The sequence below is a fragment of the Triticum urartu genome, chromosome 7 (assembly GCF_003073215.2).
Source record: "Triticum urartu cultivar G1812 chromosome 7, Tu2.1, whole genome shotgun sequence".
NCBI lineage: Eukaryota > Viridiplantae > Streptophyta > Magnoliopsida > Poales > Poaceae > Triticum > Triticum urartu.
In genome coordinates this window covers 235,391,996-235,412,351 of record NC_053028.1, presented here as the reverse complement: position 1 = coordinate 235,412,351, position 20,356 = coordinate 235,391,996, and positions in this window count along the sequence as shown.

The following is a 20,356-nucleotide window of genomic DNA, read 5'->3' as shown; positions in this document are numbered from 1 at the left end:
GCGGAGGACGACGTTGCGGCGCGCGAAGCCCGGGTCCAGGAAGAGGTCGACCGCCGTGTGGCGGGAGCTCGCTCGGTCCTCGGGCACGAATATGAGGCGAGGTTGATGTTGATCGAGGCCGAGGCTGAGGGCAGGACAGCGGCCATCAAGGCCAAGCTGGTTGAAGAGACGCGGCATGCGGATTCCTTCGCATCTGCCCTTGGTGCGGCACAGGCGGAGCTGTCCTCTTCCCAGGCGGAGCTGCTTCTTCTTCAATGGAGGGTCAATGACGCCGAGGCCATCGCATGGCAGCACGAGGACGAGATCCGCCAGTGGAGGGTTCTGGAGCGTGAGCATGCTCCCATGCTTCAGACGCTTAGGGAGAGGGCCAACTCAGCCTTAGGCGAGATTTGCGAGGCTGCCGCTAAGGAGCCGCACGAGGCCAGCTACGCAGGCAATCTTCGGTTCTTCACTGACGTGGTGACGCTTCTGGAGGATCGTTCCGAGAGAGCCCGCGGGCTTGTTGAGGAGAGGAGCCTAGCCCTGCTCAAGCGTGCCTTCTCCCGTGTCTTCAGCCATTTGCAGGAGATGGACCCCCACTTTGACTTTGACGCTGCCATCGCGCCTGTGCCCATAGCTGTCCGCGGCGACCTGGCGCAGTGGGTGGAGAACAAAGTGGATGCCCTCGTCAGGGCCTTCGCGTCTGATGACGATGGTGTGGTTGTGGACGCTGACGAAGGCGGCGTTATAGATGAGGCTGGCCCTGACGGAAACGCAGGTGGTGGGGGCGACGACGTTAGTGATGCCAGTGACGCTTCCGAGGATGCCCCAGAAGACGAGGTGAGCGATATGCCCGACTGACCGCGTGTCTCCGCAGTTTATCCTGCATGAATAAGACTCGGGCTTGTCCCTGAAGAATATAAGAGCATTTTGGGAGGGGAGGCCCCTCATGTAAAGATTTGTAATCCATACTCTGGTGAGCACAACGTTATGCGTGAGTTTAGTCGCTAGCCCGGTGATGGTTCGGTTGATTCGTTACCTTCCAGCCCTGGCATGCCCTGAGCGGGCATGCGGGGGGATGCTACGCCTCCGGCGTCCCTCGATTAACCTGCTGATCCTGTCATGAGCACCTCCAGAGAGGGTGCGGAGACAGTGGTCCTGGCTGTAGGCATGCCTGGCCCGGCCTGGCTCACGATGGGCTCGTGAGGGGGGGTAACTGACGCTAGCTTGGGGCGTAAATCCGAAACCAGAACGCGAGAGATTGCTCGAACGAGACTAAACACCCCCTCCCCGAATGCACGCAAGCTTTGAACTCAAATCCAACTTAAATCCAAACCGAAGAAACTTGCCGACAAGGAAGAAGCAAAAAAGCAAAAAGGCAGAAGAAAAGCAAAAAAGCCGCGTCTGGCACCTAGTCTAGTCTTCGACGTCTTCTCACCAGCGCGGAGCTAAGTGCTACCACTGGGCGTGGGCGGGAGCCCCAGGGCCTAAGGCCAGCGCTCCTGAGACTCCGGGGCGTGTACAACCCCACTCATTATTACGTGAGAGTGTCATGGGGCGGTGAGCTTCATAGGCACTGGGCCTTCTTCATAGGTACCGGCCTTGCTTCATATCGCCAGACGAGGGCCCCGCCTTGCGCCTCACTCTGCCGCCATTGATGGCGACCGGAAACCAAGGACGACGCCAATGAGGTAGAGCGGTCGCCAGCGGTTCCCCTGACGACCACGGGTCCTCCGCCGGGGGCAGGCCATGGGGAACCTCCTCGGCAGAGGGCCTATCTCCTGAGAACACCTTGACCTAACCGCCGCGAGGGTGAGCCCGGATCTCGGCCCCTTTCCTGCAGCCCCCTGCACCCTCCTCCTGAGGGATAAGAGGCTGCAGCGTTGGGGCAGCCATCCGCTGCGGCGACCTGTACCTCCTGCGACCCATGGTTAGCATAAGCTTGCTCCTGAGGGATGTGTGGTACCCGATAGTTGCTGCCGTCGGCGCGATTGTCCATGCTCTCTTGGGGTTCTTGAAAGAGCTTGGCTTCCGGCGCCTCCTCGTCCCAGCCGGGCCCGAGGAATGAGCCGTGACCTTCTTCCAGCTCGCGCCCTTGATCCACCATGCGGGGTACATAGGCCTCCGGGGCGACCACCTCGTGGACCTCGCTGTAGCGCCCCGCATGCCACGCAGTCTGGCTTGGGGCGTCGCCTTGTATGTGATGACGCGATGGTCTGCCGAGGCCAAAGGCCGCAGCGCGCATCCCTTCGCCGGCCTGGGGAAGGGCCGGCACGATCAGCCGCCCGGTGCTGGCGGAGGTGTTGGCACTGGACCGGCCCTGGGGCCCGCCAGAAATCGCGTGGGCACGTATAATGCCGTCGTGCGACCTGTCTTGGATCTGGGGCGGCAGCAGGATGCAGAAAGGGGGCGCTCCTGAGGCGGCGGCGTCCAGGAGCTCGGCCACTCGCTCCAACAACACGTCGCGGCCGCCTTCCATCAAGCGGCACCGTAGTAGCTCTCGGGCCACCATGAGCGTGGCCCTGGAGTTCGCCTGCTCCCGTCGGGTGTGTGGTGTCGTGGCAGCGGCGTGGTTCGAGGCCCTTGCTACGGCCCGCACCTGCCGTGGCGTGAGGGCAGGCGGCGTCTGGCCGCGTCGCCCGCATCCCGCAGCACCCTGCGGAGCACGAGCTGCCTGAGGCGCAAGGTTGAGGTCGCCCTGAGATGGCGACACGGTGTGGGCGGGCCACGCCGCCCAGCGGTCGGCGTTGGCAGCCGGGTTGCTTGACATCTGGGTGGCGAAGCGGCGGAACACGATGTGGAGGAAGAAGGACTCCGGTGCACCCCTACCTGGCGCTCCAAATGTCAGATTTCGGGTTCCGGCAGACCCTTCAGGTTCAAACACTGGGGTGCGCGCGGAGATCTCTCCCCTACCGATTTACGTCTGATCCTATCGTGCGAACTAAGATGAAAATGATGAACAACACAAGAGACACGAGGTTTATACTGGTTCTGGCCACCGTTGTGGTGTAATACCCTACTCCAGTGCATGGTGTGGTGGATTGCCTCTAGGGCTGATGGTGGATAGTACAAGGGAAGAACAGCCTCGCGAGGGGTGTTCTTGAGCTGGTGCGGTGTGTTCTACATAGTCTCTACTGGGTTCTTCCCCTCTATGCTAGGGTTCTACCAGATCTCTAGCCGTCCCTCTACTCTGTGGTGGCTAGCTCTATTTATAGAGGCCCTGGGCCTCTCCCCAAATAATTCAGCAGGAAGGGCGCCAACAATTGGCCATTTTGAAGGGGAAGATCTAGTACAAGTTATCCTGACCAAAGGTGGTCTTCGGCTGCCAAAAGCACTGGTCGTCTGGCTGGTCTTGGTCTTGTTGCAGCGGAATGGTAACCTTTGCCTGATGCCTTGGCCTGTGCTTGCCCCCTTTGCACCAAAGGGGAAACAAGGACCCTGCTCAGGCCGGCGCCCGCCTGGCCTTGATCGTCATGGCTTGCGTCATGGGATCCTCGCGAGGTACCCTTGCATTGATCTCTCTGCCTCCTCGCGAGCCTGCCTGATGAGGCCACTCTTGAGGAAGCTTCCTGTCATCCGCCCCGCGAGGGGCTTGAGCTTGGGCTGATGAAGATGGGCCGCGCTGGGCCCCCACCCGAGCCACGCCGCAGGCCGCAGGCAAGTCTGGGGACCCCCGTTCCCAGAACACCGACAGCGGCACAAGGCTGCCACGCACTCGACTAGCTTTTGGACTTGCTTTAAGTCTATTGGTGTTGCCAATCGTGACAAGGCTCGGATTTTTTTTCGGGTTTGCTTCAATTCCTCTATTGGAAACGATGAACCCAAGTAGTTTTCCCGCTGGAACACCGAAGACACAGTTTTTCAGAGTGAGCCGTATGTCATATGTCCGGAGGTTGTCGAATGTGATTCACAGATCGTCCAGCAATGATTCGACGTGTTTAGTCTTGATGACAACATCATCAACGTATGCCTCCACTGTCTTGCCGATTTGCTTTTCCAAGCATGTTTGAATCATGCATTGGTAAGTGGCACTGACGTTTTTGAGCCCGAAAGGCATAGTGTTGAAGCAGAAAGGCCCGTAGGGGGTAATGAATGTTGTTGCAGCTTCGTCAGACTCCTTCATCTTGATTTGATGGTATCCGGAGTATGCGTCAAGGAAACACAATGAGTCGTGTCCTGCGGTTGCGTCAATTATTTGGTCAATGCGGGGTAGTGGGAAGGGATCCTTAGGGCAAGCCTTATTGAGATCCTTAAAATTAACAAAGAGGCGCCAGGATTTATCCTTCTTTGGCACCATGACCAGATTTGCTAGCCAGTCTGGGTGTTTGATCTCTCGGATGAACCCGGCTTCAAGTAGCTTGGCTAGCTCCTCCCCCCATAGCTTGTTGTTTGGGTTCGGAAAATTGTCTTAGTGTTTGCTTGACTGGTTTGAACCCCTTTATGATGTTGAGGTTGTGTTTGGCCAGTCTGTGTGGGATTCTCGGCATATTTGAAGGGTGCCAGGCGAAGATGTCCCAATTCTCGCGCAGGAACGCTCGCAAGGCGACGTCGACCATCGGATCCAACTATGCTCCGATGGAGGCTGTCTTGCTAGGATCCATTGGGTGCACTTGAAATTTAAATATTTCATCTGCTAGTTTGAAAGAAGTGGACTTGGGCCTCTTATCGAGGATTGCATCGTCTTTGTCCACTATAGAGCACAGAGTGGTTAACTCTTCGGCCGCGAGGGCCTGGAGGGCCAAAGATGCTGTGTTGTTTTCAGCGCGGAGTGCTATATTTGGATCACTGGTGATTGTGATAACTCCGTTGGGCCTTGGCATTTTGAGCTTCATGTACCTATAAGGGGATATAGCTTGGAAGCATGTGAATGTGTCTCTCCCCAAAAGGGTGTGATATCCGCTATTGAAAGGTGCCACATGGAAGAGCAACTCTTCGGACCTGTAGTTCTCCGGCGTGCCGAACACCACATCAAGCTTAATTTTCCCCGAGCTTCATGCTTCTCGATTGGGGATAACGCCTCGAAAACTGGTGCAACTTTGCTCAATGCGACTCTTGTCCATTTGCATTTTTGGAGCGTATCCTCGTAAATGAGGTTTTGTTCGCTGCCGCCGTCCATGAGCACCTTGGTGAGCCTGAAGCCATCCACAATCGAGTTTAAGACCAAGGCTGCAGGTGCTCGGACTGATCTGGCCCTTGGTTTGTCATCGACAATGAAAGTTATTGCCATATCATTCCAGGGATTCATTGCGGCTATGTGGTTTACTTCAGTGAGGTCGTGGAGTGCCCTTTTGTGCCGATTATTTGAAGAAATGGTCTCGAAGACCGTAAAGACATTGAGATCGTAGTCCTTCGAAGAGTACGTCTCCGGAGTGGTGTTGATGAGGATGGCCTCGCTGCTCTTAGCCACTTGCCGGAGTACCCAACATGCCCGGAGGCTGTGTGTTGGTTCAGTATTCAGTGTAGTGTGTATTTGACAGAGCTTGTTGAGTAGTTCATCAAGGACAGTCCTATGTCATGTGAAGGATTTGGTTCTCTTGTCGATGAGATGATAGTTGGGTGCCCTGTAAGGGTGCATCCTTTTTGTCTGTCCGATGGGATGCTTAAAGGCAGGAGGTTCCCACCGGGCTGTCTGGTCTTTCCAGGCGCTTTCCGTTGCGCGGTATTTCTATATGATGTGTGCCAAATCTGCGAAGTGCAATATGCGGCGGTGGTTGAGGGCGTTGAGGGTTCCCTCATCCGTACAGTTGCGGCAAAATATTGAAACCGCGTCGTCGTCGTAGCAATCTTTGATCTTGTTTTTAACAAGGAGGAATCTGGCCTAGAAGTGATGGGTCATTTCCTCAGGCTACGGATGTACATACATTAGGTCGCATACGTCTAGAGGGCCTAAATTGCTTGGGGAATATTGCTTGTGGTTGGTGGGCGGGATAAAATCTGAACCCTGACCCACTATTGCGTCCGGAGTTTGAAGAACTTCCAGCCCAAGATTCGGAGTGTTCTGGCAGCTTTTGGGATCAACGCCTGGTTCTATATTTGGAGGACATGAGGTCTCTTCCTGAAGATGGGTATCCGGCTCGGAGGGCATAGAAATCCGAACATAGCTTGTTCTTAACTTAGGGGGACAAGTATTCTCGGCTTGTTCCTCCACGACCGCTACCAGATGGGTGATCGGCGGGGACTTGATTTCCCTCTGAACGGCTTTAAGCCTAATCCGATCATAGTCTGTTGCAACCCCCAGGGCGGCGATGTGATCTAGTAGTTCGTTCAAGGACGAGACATCTACTGGATCTAGCTTTTCAGGGTGTTCAAGGCTGATACGTCTCCAACGTATCTATAATTTTTGATTGCTCCGTGATATTATATTATCTATTTTGGATGTTAATGGGCTTTATTTTACACTTCTATATCATTTTTGGGACTAACCTACTAACCGGAGGCCCAGCCCAAATTGCTATTTTTTATTGCCTATTTTAGGATTTTGAACAAAAGGAATATCAAATGGAGTCCAAACAGAATGGAACCTTCGGGAACGTGATTTTCTCAACAAACGCGATCCAGGAGACTTGGAGTGTGCATCAAGAAACGATCGAGGAGGGCACGAGGCAGGGGGCGCGCCTACCCCCTGGGCCTTCGTTGCTCCACCGACGTACTTCTTCCTCCTATATAAGTCCACGTACCCCCAAACATCCAGGAGCACCACAAAAACCTAATTCCACCACCACAACCTTCTGTACCCGAGAGATCCCATCTTGGGGCCTTTTCCGGAGCTCCGCCGGAGGGGGCATTGATCACAGAGGGCCTCTACATCAACTCCATGGCCCCTCCGGTGATGTGTGAGTAGTTTATTTCAGACCTACGGGTCCATAGTTATTAGCTAGATGGCTTCTTCTCTCTCTTTGGATCTCAATACAAAGTTCTCCTCGATCTTCTTAGAGATCTATTCGATGTAATGTTGTTTTGCGGTGTGTTTGTCGAGATCCGATGTATTGTGGGTTTATGATCCAGTTTATCTATGAACAATATTTGATTCTCCTCTGAATTCTTTTATGTATGATTGGTTTATCTTTGCAAGTCTCTTCGAATTATCAGTTTGGTTTGGCCTACTAGATTGATCTTTCTTGCAATGGGAGAAGTGCTTAGCTTTGGATTCAATCTTCCTGTGTCCTTTCCCAGTGGCAACAGGGGCAGTAAGGCACGTATTGTATTGTTGCCATCGAGGATAACAAGATGGGGTTTATATAATATTGCATGAGTTTATCCCTCTACATCGTGTCATCTTACTTAAAGCATTACCCTGTTCTTATGAACTTAATACTCTAGATGCATGCTGGATAGCGGTCGATGTGTGGAGTAATAGTAGTAGATGTAGAATCGTTTCGGTCTACTTGTCGCGGACGTGATGCCTATATACATGATCATACCTAGATATTCTCATAACTATGCTCAATTCTATCAATTGCTCGACAATAATTCGTTTACCCACCGTAATACTTATGCTCTTGAGAGAAGCCACTAGTGAAACCTATGGCCCCCGGGTCTATCTTCCATCATATTAATCTTCCAATACTTAGTTATTTCTTTTGCCTTTTATTTTACTTTGCATCTTTATCATAAAAATACCAAAAATATTATCTTATCACATCTATCAGATCTCACTCTCGTAAGTGACCGTGAAGGGCTTGGCAACCCCTTTATCGCGTTGGTTACGAGGTTCTTATTTGTTTGTGTAGGTGCATGGGACTTGAGCGTGATCTCCTACTGGATTGATACCTTGGTTCTCAAAAACTGAGGGAAATACTTACGCTACTTTGCTGCATCACCATTTCCTCTTCAAGGGAAAACCAACGCAGTGCTCAAGAGGTAGCAAGAAGGATTTCTGGCGCCATTGCCGGGGAGATTCGCGCCAAGTCAAGACAAGACATACCAAGTACCCATCACAAACTCTTATCCCTCGCATTACATTATTTGCCATTTGCCTATTGTTTTCCTCTCCCCCACTTCACCCTTGCTGTTTTATTCGCCCTCTTTTCCTCTCGCCCTCTCTTTTCCCATTCCCCTTCACCTTTTTCTATTTGTCTTTTTTCTTGTTTCTCGTTTGCTCATGTGTTGGATTGCTTGCTTGTCACGATGGCTCAAGATAATACTAAATTGTGTGACTTTACCAATACCAACAACAATGATTTTCTTAGCACTCCGATTGTTCCTCTTACCGATGCTGAATCTTGTGAAATTAATGCTGCTTTGCTGAATCTTGTCACGAAAGATCAATTTGCCGGCCTTCCTAGTGAAGATGCAAAATAAGAAAGATGTGGACAATGATATTGTTAAATTGAAGCTATTTCCTTTTTCCCTTAGAGATCGTTCTAAAGCTTGGTTTTCGTCTTTGCCTAAAAGTAGTATTGATTCATGGAATAAGTGCAAAGATGCTTTTATCTCTAAGTATTTTCCTCCCGCTAAAATCATCTCTCTTAGAAATGATATTATGAATTTTAAGCAACTTGATCATGAACATGTTGCACAAGCTTGGGAGAGGATGAAATTAATGATACATGATTGCCCTACACATGGTTTGAATCTTTGGATGATTATACAAATTTTTTATGCCGGATTGAATTTTGCTTCTAGAAATCTTTTATATTCGGCCGTGAGTGGCACTTTTATGGAAATCACTTTAGGAGAAGCTACTAAACTCCGAGATAATATTATGGTTAATTATTCTCAATGGCACACCGAAAGATCTACTAATAAAAAAGTTCATGCGATAGAAGAAATTAATGTTTTAAGTGGAAAGATGGATGAGCTTATGAAATTGTTTGCTAATAAGAGTGCCCGTACTGATCCTAATGATATGCCTTTGTCTACTTTGATTGAGAATAATAATGAATCTATGGCTGTGAATTTTGTTGGTAGGAACCATTTTGGTAATAACGCATATAGAGGTAATTTTAATCCTAGGCCGTTTCCTAGCAATTCCTCTAATAATTATGGTAATTCCTACAGCAATTCTTATGGAAATTATTATAAGATGCCCTCTGATTTTGAATCTAATATTAAATAATTTATTACTTTGCAAAAGACTTTCAATGCTTTGATTGAAGAAAAATTGCTTAAGATTGATGAGTTGGCTAGGAACTTTGATAGAATTTCTCTTGATGTTGATTCTTTGAAACATAGATCCATTCCTCCTAAGCACGATATCAATGAGTCTCTCAAAGCCATGAGAATTTCCATTGATGAGTGCAAAGAAAGAACCGCTAGGATGCGTGCTAAGAAAGATTGTTTTGTGAAAGTGTGTTCTTCTAGTTTTCATGATAATAAGGATGAAGATCTAAAATTGATTGATGTGTGCCCTATTGAATCTTTGTTTTGCAATATGAATCTTGATAATGATGGGATTGAAGATGACCCACCTTTACCTAGAAGGCGTTCTAAAAATTCGGAGTTTGTAGATCTTGATGCTAAAACTGATAAAAGTGGGATTGAAGAGATTAAAACTTTAAATAGTAATGAACCCACTATTTTGGATTTCAAGGAATTTAATTATGATAATTGCTCTTTGATAGATTGTATTTCCTTGTTGCAATCCGTGCTAAATTGTCCTCATGCTTATAGTCAAAATAAAGCTTTTACTAAACATATCGTTGATGCTTTGATGCAATCTTGTGAAGAAAAACTTGAGTTGGAAGTTTCTATCCCTAGAAAACTTTATGATGAGTGGGAACCTACAATAAAAATTAAAATTAAGTGCTATGCTTTGTGTGATTTGGGTGCTAGTGCTTCCACGATTCCAAAAACTTTTGTGTGATTTGCTAGGTTTCCGTGATTTTGATGATTGTTCTTTAAACTTGCACCTTGCAGATTCCACTATTAAGAAAACTATGGGAAGAATTAATGATGTTCTTATTGTTGCAAATAGGAACTATGTGCCCGTAGATTTCATTGTTCTTAACATAGATTGCAATCCTTCATGTCCTCTTATTCTTGGTAGACCTTTCCTTAGAACGATTGGTGCAATTATTGATATGAAGGAAGGCAATATTAAATTCCAATTTCCATTAAAGAAAGGCATGGAACACTTTCCTAGAAAGAAAATTAAATTACCATATGAATCTATTATAAGAGCCACTTATGGATTGCCTACCAAAGATGGCAATACCTAGATCTATCTTCGCTTTTATGCCTAGCTAGGGGCGTTAAATGATAGCGCTTGTTGGGAGGCAACCCAATTTTTTTTATTTATTGATTTTTGATCCTGTTTAGTAATAAATAATTTATCTAGCCTCTGATTTGGTTGTCTCTTTTGTGTTTAATTAGTGTTTGTGCCAAGTAGAACCGTTGGGAAGACTTGGGGAAAGTCTTTTTGATCTTGCTGTAAAAAACAGAAACTTTAGCACTCACGAGAATTGCTGCCATTTTTATTTGGAAATTGCTATTTAGTTATTTCTTTTTGCAGATGATTAATAGATAAATTCCTCACGTCCAGCAATTTATTTTAGAATTTTTGGGGTTCCAGAGATTGCGTTTGCTACAGATTACTAAAGACTGTTCTGTTTTTGACAGATTCTTTTTTGTGTGTGTGTTGTTTGCTTATTTTGATGAATCTATGGCTAGTAAAAGAGTTTATAAACCATAGAGAAGTTTGAATACATTAGGTTTAACACCAATATAAATAAAGAATGAGTTCATTACATTACCTTGAAGTGGTGTCTTGTTTTCTTTCACTAACGGAGCTCACGAGATTTTCTATTTTCAGTTTTGTGTTGTGAAGTTTTCAAGTTTTGGGTAAAGATTTGATGGATTATGGAACAAGGAGGGGCAAGAGCCTAAGATTGGGGATGCCCATGGTACCCCAAGGTAAAATTCAAGGACACAAAAAAGCCTAAGCTTGGGGATGCCCCGGAAGGCATCCCCTCTTTTGTCTTCGTCTATCGTTAACTTTACTTGGAGCTATATTTTTATTCACCACATGATATGTGTTTTGCTTGGAGCGTCTTGTATGATTTGAGTCTTTGCTTTTTATTTTACCACAATCATCCTTTCTGTACACACCTTTTGAGAGAGACTCACATGATTTGAAATTTATTAGAATACTCTATGTGCTTCACTTATATCTTTTGAGCTATATAGTTTTTGCTCTAGTACTTCACTTATATCTTTTAGAGCACGGCGTTGGTTTCATTTTGTAGAAATAATTGATCTCTCATTCTTCAATTATATTATTTTGAGAGTCCTTTAGAACAACATGGAAATTTTCTATAATATAAAAACTTTCATAGAAGTGCATTGAATACTATGAGAAGTTTGATAGTTGATAATTGTTTTGAGATATGGAGATGGTGATATTAGAGCCATGCTAGTTGAGTAGTTGTGAATTCGAGAAATACTTGTGTTGAAGTTTGTGATTCCCGTAGCATGCACGTATGGTGAACTGTTATGTGATGAAGTCGGAGCATGATTTATTTATTGATTGTCTTCCTTATGAGTGGCGGTCAGGGACGAGCGATGGTCTTTTCCTACCAATCTATCCCCCTAGGAGCATGCGCGTAATACTTTGTTTAGATAACTAATAGATTTTTGCAATAAGTATGTGAGTTCTTTATGACTAATGTTGAGACCATGGATTATACGCACTCTCACCCTTCCACCATTCCTAGCCTCTCTAGTATCGCGCAACTTTCGCCGGTACCATAAACCCACCATATACCTTCCTCAAAATAGCCACCATACCTACCTATTATGGCATTTCCATAGCCATTCCGAGATATATTGCCATTCAACTTTCCACCGTTCTGTTATTATGACACGCTTCATCATTGTCATATTGCTTGCATGATCATGTAGTTGACATCGTATTTGTGGCAAAGCCACCGTTCATAATTCTTCGTACATGTCACTCATGCATCATTGCACATCCCGGTACACCGCTGGAGGCATCCACATAGAGTAATATTTTTTTTTCTAAGTATCGAGTTGTAATTCTTGAGTTGTAAGTAAATAAAGTGTGATGATCATCATTATTAGAGCATTGTCCCAGTGAGGAAAGGATGATGAAGACTATGATTCCCCCACAAGTCGGGATGAGACTTCGAACAAAAATAAAGAGAAAGGCCATAAAAAACGAAGAAGGCCCAAAAAAATGAGAGAAAAAGAGAGAAGGGACAATGCTACTATCCTTTTTCCACACCCGTGCTTCAAAGTAGCACCATGATCTTCATGATAGAGAGTCTCCTATGTTATCGCTTTCATATACTAGTGGGAATTTTTCATTATAGAACTTGGCTTGTATACTCCAATGATGGGCTTCCTCAAAATGCCCTAGGTCTTCATGAGAAAGCAAGTTGGATGCACACTCACTTAGTTTCTTTTGTTGAGCTTTCATATACTTATAGCTCTAGTGCATCCGTTGCATGGCAATCCCTACTCACTCACATTGATATATATTGATGGGCATCTCCATAGCCCCTTGATACGGCTAGTTGACGTGAGACTATCTTCTCCTTTTTCTTCTTCTCCACAACCACCATTCTATTCCACATATAGTGCTATATCCATGGCTCACGCTCATATATTGCGTGACGATTGAAAAAGTTTGAGAACATCAAAAGTATGAAACAATTGCTTGGCTTGTCATCGGGGTTGTGCATGATTTAAATATTTTGTGTGGTGAAGATAGAGCATAGCTAGACTATATGATTTTGTAGGGATAACTTTCTTTGGCCATGTTATTTTGAGAAGACATGATTGCTTAGTTAGTATGCTTGAAGTATTATTATTTCTATGTCAATATTAAACTTTTATCTTGAATCTTTCAGATCTGAACATTCATGCCACAATAAAAAAAATTACATTGATAAATATGTTAGAAAGCATTCCACATCAAAAATTCTTCTTTTATCATTTACCTACTCGAGGACAAGCAGGAATTAAGCTTGGGGATGATTGATACGTCTCCAACGTATCTATAATTTTTGATTGCTCCATGCTATTATATTATCTATTTTGGATGTTAATGGGCTCTTATTTTACACTTTTATATTATTTTTGGGACTAACCTACTAACCGGAGGCCCAGCCCAAATTGCTGTTTTTTTGCCTATTTTAGGGTTTCGAAGAAAAGGAATATCAAACGGAGTCCAAACAGAATGAAACCTTCAGGAACGTGATTTTCTCAACAAACGTGATCCAGGAGACTTGGAGTGTGCGTCAGAAACGATCGAGGAGGGCACGAGGCAGGAGGCGCGCGTACCCCCCTGGGTGCGCCCTCCACCCTCGTGGGCCCCTCGTTGCTCCACTGACGTACTTCTTCCTCCTATATAAGTCCACATACCCCCCAAACATCCAGGAGCACCGTGAAATCCTAATTCCACTGCCGCAACCTTCTGTACCCGAGAGATCCCATCTTGGGGCCTTTTCCGGAGCTCCGCCGGAGGGGGCATTGATCACGGAGGGCCTCTACATCAACTCCATGGCCCCTCCGGTGATGTGTGAGTAGTTTATTTCAGACCTCCGGGTCCATAATTATTAGCTAGATGGCTTCTTCTCTCTCTTTGGATCTCAATACAAAGTTCTCCTCGATCTTCTTGGAGATCTATTCGATGTAATCTTCTTTTGCGGTGTGTTTGTCGAGATCCGATGAATTGTGGGTTTATGATCCAGTTTATCTATGAACAATATTTGATTCTCCTATGAATTCTTTATGTATGATTGGTTTATCTTTGCAAGTCTCTTCGAATTATCAGTTTGGTTTGGCCTACTAGATTGTTCTTTCTTGCAATGGGAGAAGTGCTTAGCTTTGTGTTCAATCTTGCGGTGTCTTTTCCCAGTTACAGCAGGGGCAGTAAGGCACGTATTGTATTGTTGCCATCGAGGATAAAAAGATGGGGTTTATATCATATTGCATGAGTTTTTGCCTCTACATCATGTCATCTTACTTAAAGCATTACTCTGTTCTTATGAACTTAATACTCTACATGCATGCTGGATAGCGGTCGATGTGTGGAGTAATAGTAGTAGATGCATAATCGTTTCGGTCTACTTGTCATGGACGTGATGCCTATATACATGATCATACCTAGATATTCTCATAACTATGCTCAATTCTATCAATTGCTCGATAGTAATTCATTTACCCACCGTAATACTTATGCTCTTGAGAGAAGCCACTAGTGAAACCTATGGCCCCCGGGTCTATCTTCCATCATATTAATCTTCCAATACTTAGTTATTTCTTTTGCCTTTTATTTTACTTTGCATCTTTATCATAAAAATACCAAAAATATTATCGTGTCATATCTATCAGATCTCACTCTCATAAGTGACCGTGAAGGGCTTGACAACCCCTTTGTCACGTTGGTTGCGAGGTTATTATTTGTTTGTGTAGGTGCGTGGGACTTGAGCGTGATCTCCTACTGGATTGATACCTTGGTACTCAAAAACTGAGGGAAATACTTACGCTACTTTGCTGCATCACCCTTTCCTCTTCAAGGGAAAACCAACGCAGTGCTCAAGAGGTAGCAAAGGCCGATGCGAAGACGATGTTTTGCGATTTGGAGGGCTTCCTGTGGCTTAACGGTCGCGCGGGCTCCCATGGTGCCGAGCAGGAGGACCTGCCCTTGAGCTAGGGCCCCTCCAGAGGTAATGTTGTTGAAGGAAATATGCCCTAGAGGCAATAATAAAGTTGCTATTTATATTTCCTTATATCATGATAAATGTTTATTATTCATGCTAGAATTGTATTAACCAGAAACTTAGTACATGCGTGAATATATAGACAAACAGAGTATCACTAGTATGCCTCTACTTGACTAGCTCGTTAATCAAAGATGGCTAAGTTTCCTAACCATAGACATGAGTTGTCATTTTATAACGGGATCACCTCATTAGAGAATGATGTGATTGACATGATCCATCTGTTAGCTTAGCACTTTGATCATTTAGTTTATTGCTATTGCTTTCTTCAAGACTTATACATGTTCCTATGACTATGAGATTATGCAACTCCTAAATACCGGAGGAACACTTAGTGTGCTATCAAACGTCACAACGTAACTGGGTGATTACATAGATGCTCTACAGGTGTCTCCGATGGTATTTGTTGAGTTGGCATAGATCAAGATTAGGATTTGTCACTCCGATTGTCGGAGAGGTATCTCTGGGCCCTCTCGGTAATGCACATCACTATAAGCCTTGCAAGCAATGTGACTAATGAGTTAGTTGCGGGATGTTGCATTATAGAACAAGCAAAGAGAGTTGCCAGTAACGAGATTGAACTAGGTATGATGATACCGATGATCGAATCTCGGGCAAGTAACATACCGATGACAAAGGGAACAACATATGTTGTTATGCAGTTTGACCGATAGATATCTTTGTAGAATATGTAGGAACCAATATGAGCATCCAGTTTCCGCTATTGGTTATTGACCGGAGATGAGTCTCGGTCATGTCTACATAGTTCTCGAACCCGTAGGGTTCGCACGCTTAATGTTCGATGACGATATGTATTGTGAGTTATGTGATTTGATGTACCGAAGGTTGTTCGGAGTCCCGGATGTGATCACGGACATCACGAGGAGTCTCGAAATGGGCGAGACATAAAGATTGATATATTGGAAGGTTATGGTTGGAAACCGGAAAGGTTTCGGATAGGTTCGGATATTTTCGGGAGTACCGAGGGGTTACCGGAACCCCCCGGGGGATTAATGGGCCTTCATGGGCTTTAGTGGAAGAGAGGAGGAGGCGGCCAAGTGGAGGGGCGCCTCCCCCCAGCCCAATCTGAATTGGAAGGGGGGCTAGCCCCCCTTTCCTTCTCTCCGTCTTCCCTTTCCTTCCCCTCCTACTTGGACTAGGAAAGGGGGGAACCTACTCCTAGTAGTAGTAGGATTCCCCCCATGGGGCGTGCCTTATGAGGTCGGCCGTCCCCTCCTCCACTCCTTTATATACCGGGGAGGGGCACCCCATAGACACACAAGTTGATCTCTTAGCCATGTACGGTGCCTCCCTCCACAGATTTCCACCTCGGTCATATTGTCGTAGTGCTTAGGCGAAGCCCTGCGTCGGTAACTTCATCATCACCGTCACCACGCCGTCGTGCTGACAAAACTCTCCCCCGGCCTCAGCTGGATCTAGAGTTCAAGGGACGTCACCGAGCTGAACATGTGCAGATCGCGGAGGTGTCGTGCGTTCGGTACTTGATCGGTTGGATCGTGAAGACGCTCGACTACATCAACCACGTTACTTAATGCTTCCGCTTTCGGTCTACGAGGGTACGTGGACACACTCTCCCTGCTCGTTGCTATACTTCTCCTAGATAGATCTTACGTGATCGTCGGCAAAATTTTGAAATACTACGTTCCCCAACAGTTGTCGTTAATGACAAGGAGAGCCATCGATCCTGTCGTCGATGACACAGAGGAACTCTCAATGAAAACACCAATGTCGGTGTCAAAACCGGCCGATCTCGGTTAGGGGGTCTGAACTGTGCGTCTGAGGATCGAAGGTAACCGGAGACAAAGGGGACACGATGTTTACCCAGGTTTGGGCCCTCTTAATGGAGGTAATACCCTACATCCTGCTTGATTGATCTTGATGAGTATAGGGGTTACAAGAGTTGATCTACCTCGAGATCGTAATGGCAAAAACCTAGATGTCTTGCCTATATGAATTCTGATAGCCTCTACGGATTAAACCCTCCGGTTTATATAGACACCGGAGGGGCCTAGGGTTGTATAGGGTCGGTTTATAGAGAAAGGAAAGCACACATCCGAACGCCAATCGGGCCATCCACGCAAAGGAGAGTCCTATCTGGACACGGGGGAAGGCCTGCTACCTTGTTTCTTCTCGGCCCATCAGTCCGACCCAAGCTATACGACCCAGACACCTCAGGACCCCATAATCCAGGACTCCCTCAGGGGGCACATGCACGAAGAGTACTTGGCTGCCATCTAGGTCAAGCCGGCTATGTTAATTAGGACATCTATCGATGGACCCCTTTTCTACGAGTTTATCTTTAGTTTGAGCTTTGATCCTCGTCTAGTTTGTCTGTCGAGATTCATGTTGTCTCCTTGGGGCAGCGAGGTTATGGTTTCTTGTCATGAGGCATTTTTCATGTTATGTGTTAATCTGGTGCTTCAGATCAAAATGACGACAGCTGCGCCTCCGGGGCACGTGCATGAGGAATTCTCGACAGTCATTGACGAGGTGAAGCCAGCTCCGGTAGTAAAAGAAAACTACTCCACCATATAGGCAGGAGCCTCCGCGCTTGCTTGCTAGTGTTGCTCTCTTCACAATGTCTCATCCTCTCTAGATCTAAACACGACAGCGGTGGCCACACTCTCTCTCTGCTCATCGCTGGTCATAGATCCAGCCGGATCCTCTCTGGCAGGGAAGGTGAGAAGGTGAAATGTTTACGCGGTCGTCGTTGGTGACGACTCTTACCCACTGACGGCGCATCCTGATTAGCGTGCCTTGCCGTTCTCTCCCACGCACCGCTGACTAGGGAGGGCCTCCGAACCCTTCTTCCTCGCTGCCTTAGTGTGGGCATCCGGTCTCCCGCCGCCCACCTAGCGACATCTCGGTGACCCTCAAGTATAAATTGCTTCGAAACCGGCCTTGCTCTACTTCCCCAGCTCCCGATGTCGCTGCATTTGTATCTTTTGCTATTTCTCAGGCCCCTCGTAGATAGGATCGATCGGCTGTTCGAAAGCCATACTGAAAAGAGGTAAAACTAGTTCATGCAGTCGAATCTAGTACTACTTTGTTCAAACAGGGAAGAAAGGGGTGGGGTGGGGGAAGATTTGTTACCTAAATCTAGGACTTGGTCGAAAGAGGAAATAATGGGGGTGAAAAGTAGCAGAGACTGGCTATCCAACTAGTCTCTTGGTCTAATTGGGAAATAAAGGGAAACACAGTACAAACTAAATATAAACCGATCTATTGGTTGAAAAAGGAAAAAAAAGTGGGGACTGAGGGACAAGTCAACAGAGTATGTCCATCACAAGATTTGCTAGCCTCACAAAGTATAAGTGGCTACATCAAACAAAAATGGGACTAACCCAGATATCTTGTTCTAATGTTTGTTTCCCCAAGCCCCTCCTATGTAATGCCACTAGTAAAATGTAGATGTCGCACTATTAAAAGGACACGTTAAACCAATGTTGTTTTCAATGTAATGCCTCCAGTAATATGAATCAATGGCACTGTTTTTCATGTCCTGCTAAATTTCCCATTAAGATAAGTTGCTTCTTTTTGTTAGAAATGCAACTATCCTGGTCCGCCTACTCTCCCGTGCCCAAATACCAGCTCTGTAGCAGCTGTTAATGTAATGTTGCTAGTAAAATGAAGCAATGGCACCATTAAAGTAATGTCGTATTTAACGGTTGCCATAGTTAATCCTAATGCCCACACTAATATCTAGCAATGCTGCTGCTTTAGAAATTGCTACTGTCCTTGTAGGATTGCCATTCATATAAGGAACGTGCTTCTTTTCATTTGATTTATGTTTCATCACTTGTTAGTCACCCTCCTTTCCACCTTTTTGTGCAAACAGAGATATACATTTCACGTTTGATCTTAGTTGAACTACAGAAATGATATCCAAATTATAGTTGAACATTCCACGAGCTTCACAACAAACCTTGATGTTGCTCAATTTTATTGCAACTAATGAAGAAGAAGCTGCTAGCTCATGGGACATTGCTTCATTGTATGAATCATCCATGTTGGTGACCGGTGTCATCCCTTCTACGATGGCGTTAACTACAAATATGGTTCCCATCATGAGGTATGTTCCTTTTTGGTCTGACGGTTTGCCAAAGATCCTGCATGTTGAGTCTACATGTGCGATTGAGGATGCATCAAACATGGTTCAGTTTTTAGTTGCCTGTGCGATGCAGGGCATACGGTTCAGTTCAATGAACTGTTTGCGATGAGGAGGAACAAAAGAAATTGGCAGCCAGATGAAGGTGTGTGCGATATACAGCATATGGTTCACTCGGATGAATTGTTTGTGATTAGGCAACACAAAAGAAACGGTCACCCAGATCAAGGTGTGTGTGATATACGACATGTGGTTCACTCAGATGAACTTTTTGCGTTGAGACAAGAGAACAGAAATGGTTCAATATATCAAGATGTGTGTGATACGTAGAAAACTTGTCTGTAATCAGAAATGTGTGTGAAGACTGATAATAACACAGACGACTGCTTCTAATAAGACGTATGTGATATGCTCTGCCTACACAAAATGTATTTCCCATTGGGGGACGGGCGGTCATCCGGAAACGCCATAAGGATGCGAAGAGGCATCCTATATCAGCAAGGACTAGTTGTTCCACCAGTAGCTCATATAATAGAACTCTCAAGTTAAGTGTGCTCAGGCTAGAGCAGCCATCAGATGGGTGACTGGATGGGAAGTTGTGTTGATGTTAAATTAACTGATAGGATGGGTCATATCTGTCAAATTAAATGACAGACATGACCCATCCCATGAGTTAATTTAACCTCGAGGTCCTTGTTTTTTTATTTTTTTATTTTTTAACACATGTTAAAGAAGGTCTACCGCATTACTTTTTGACAATGTGCGATACGTGGCATACAGTTGATCCATCCGACCTGTTTGTGATGGAGTAAGCCGTGTGTGTTGCGGGCAAACACTTGCTAGTATTCAACCGTTTGCGATTGATGAATTCACCACCGACGGGTTCCCTAGTGTGGTCCGTGTTCATTTGATCATCATCTACTTCTTATGCTAGCTCGATGTTCCTTCTATGCCAAGTTTCCATTAATTGATGGCGTTTTATGAACACGCCACTGTTTCCCTCCATTTCCTCACCTGTTTCCTGCCACCCAGCGATATTGCACATAAACCTAGGCGGCGCGTGACACACGACGGCGACAAGCGCAGCCTGTAGCACATCCACCTTTTCCAAGCATGCCAACCCACCAAAGCGCCGCCTCTGCCATCAACCTCGTCGACGAGGAAAACAAGCAGACGTCACGGCCCATCGAGGCCGAGGCGCTCCCCGACAACGCGATGGACGACGCCATGATGCGCGTCATTGCCAGGGATGAGCAGACCTTTGGCGCATGGCGCTTGAGCGCCGCGGATCAAGATAGGCATATGTCAGCGCCGACAGGCTGCAGCTCACCGCACAACATGATCGATGGCGCGTCACAGAGCAAGCTAGGCGCGTCCGCACCGATAGGCTGTGGCTCGCCGCACGACGAGACCGTTGGAGCGCCGCAAAGCGAGAGGCGCGGCGCGCCGCACAGCAAGAGCGGATCCGTCGACGCTTGCCTGCTGTCGACACGGCGTCGCAGCTGGGTACACGTCCCGTCAGTACCCCCATTCCTCGCCAGGAGTGGGCAGAGGACCTCTG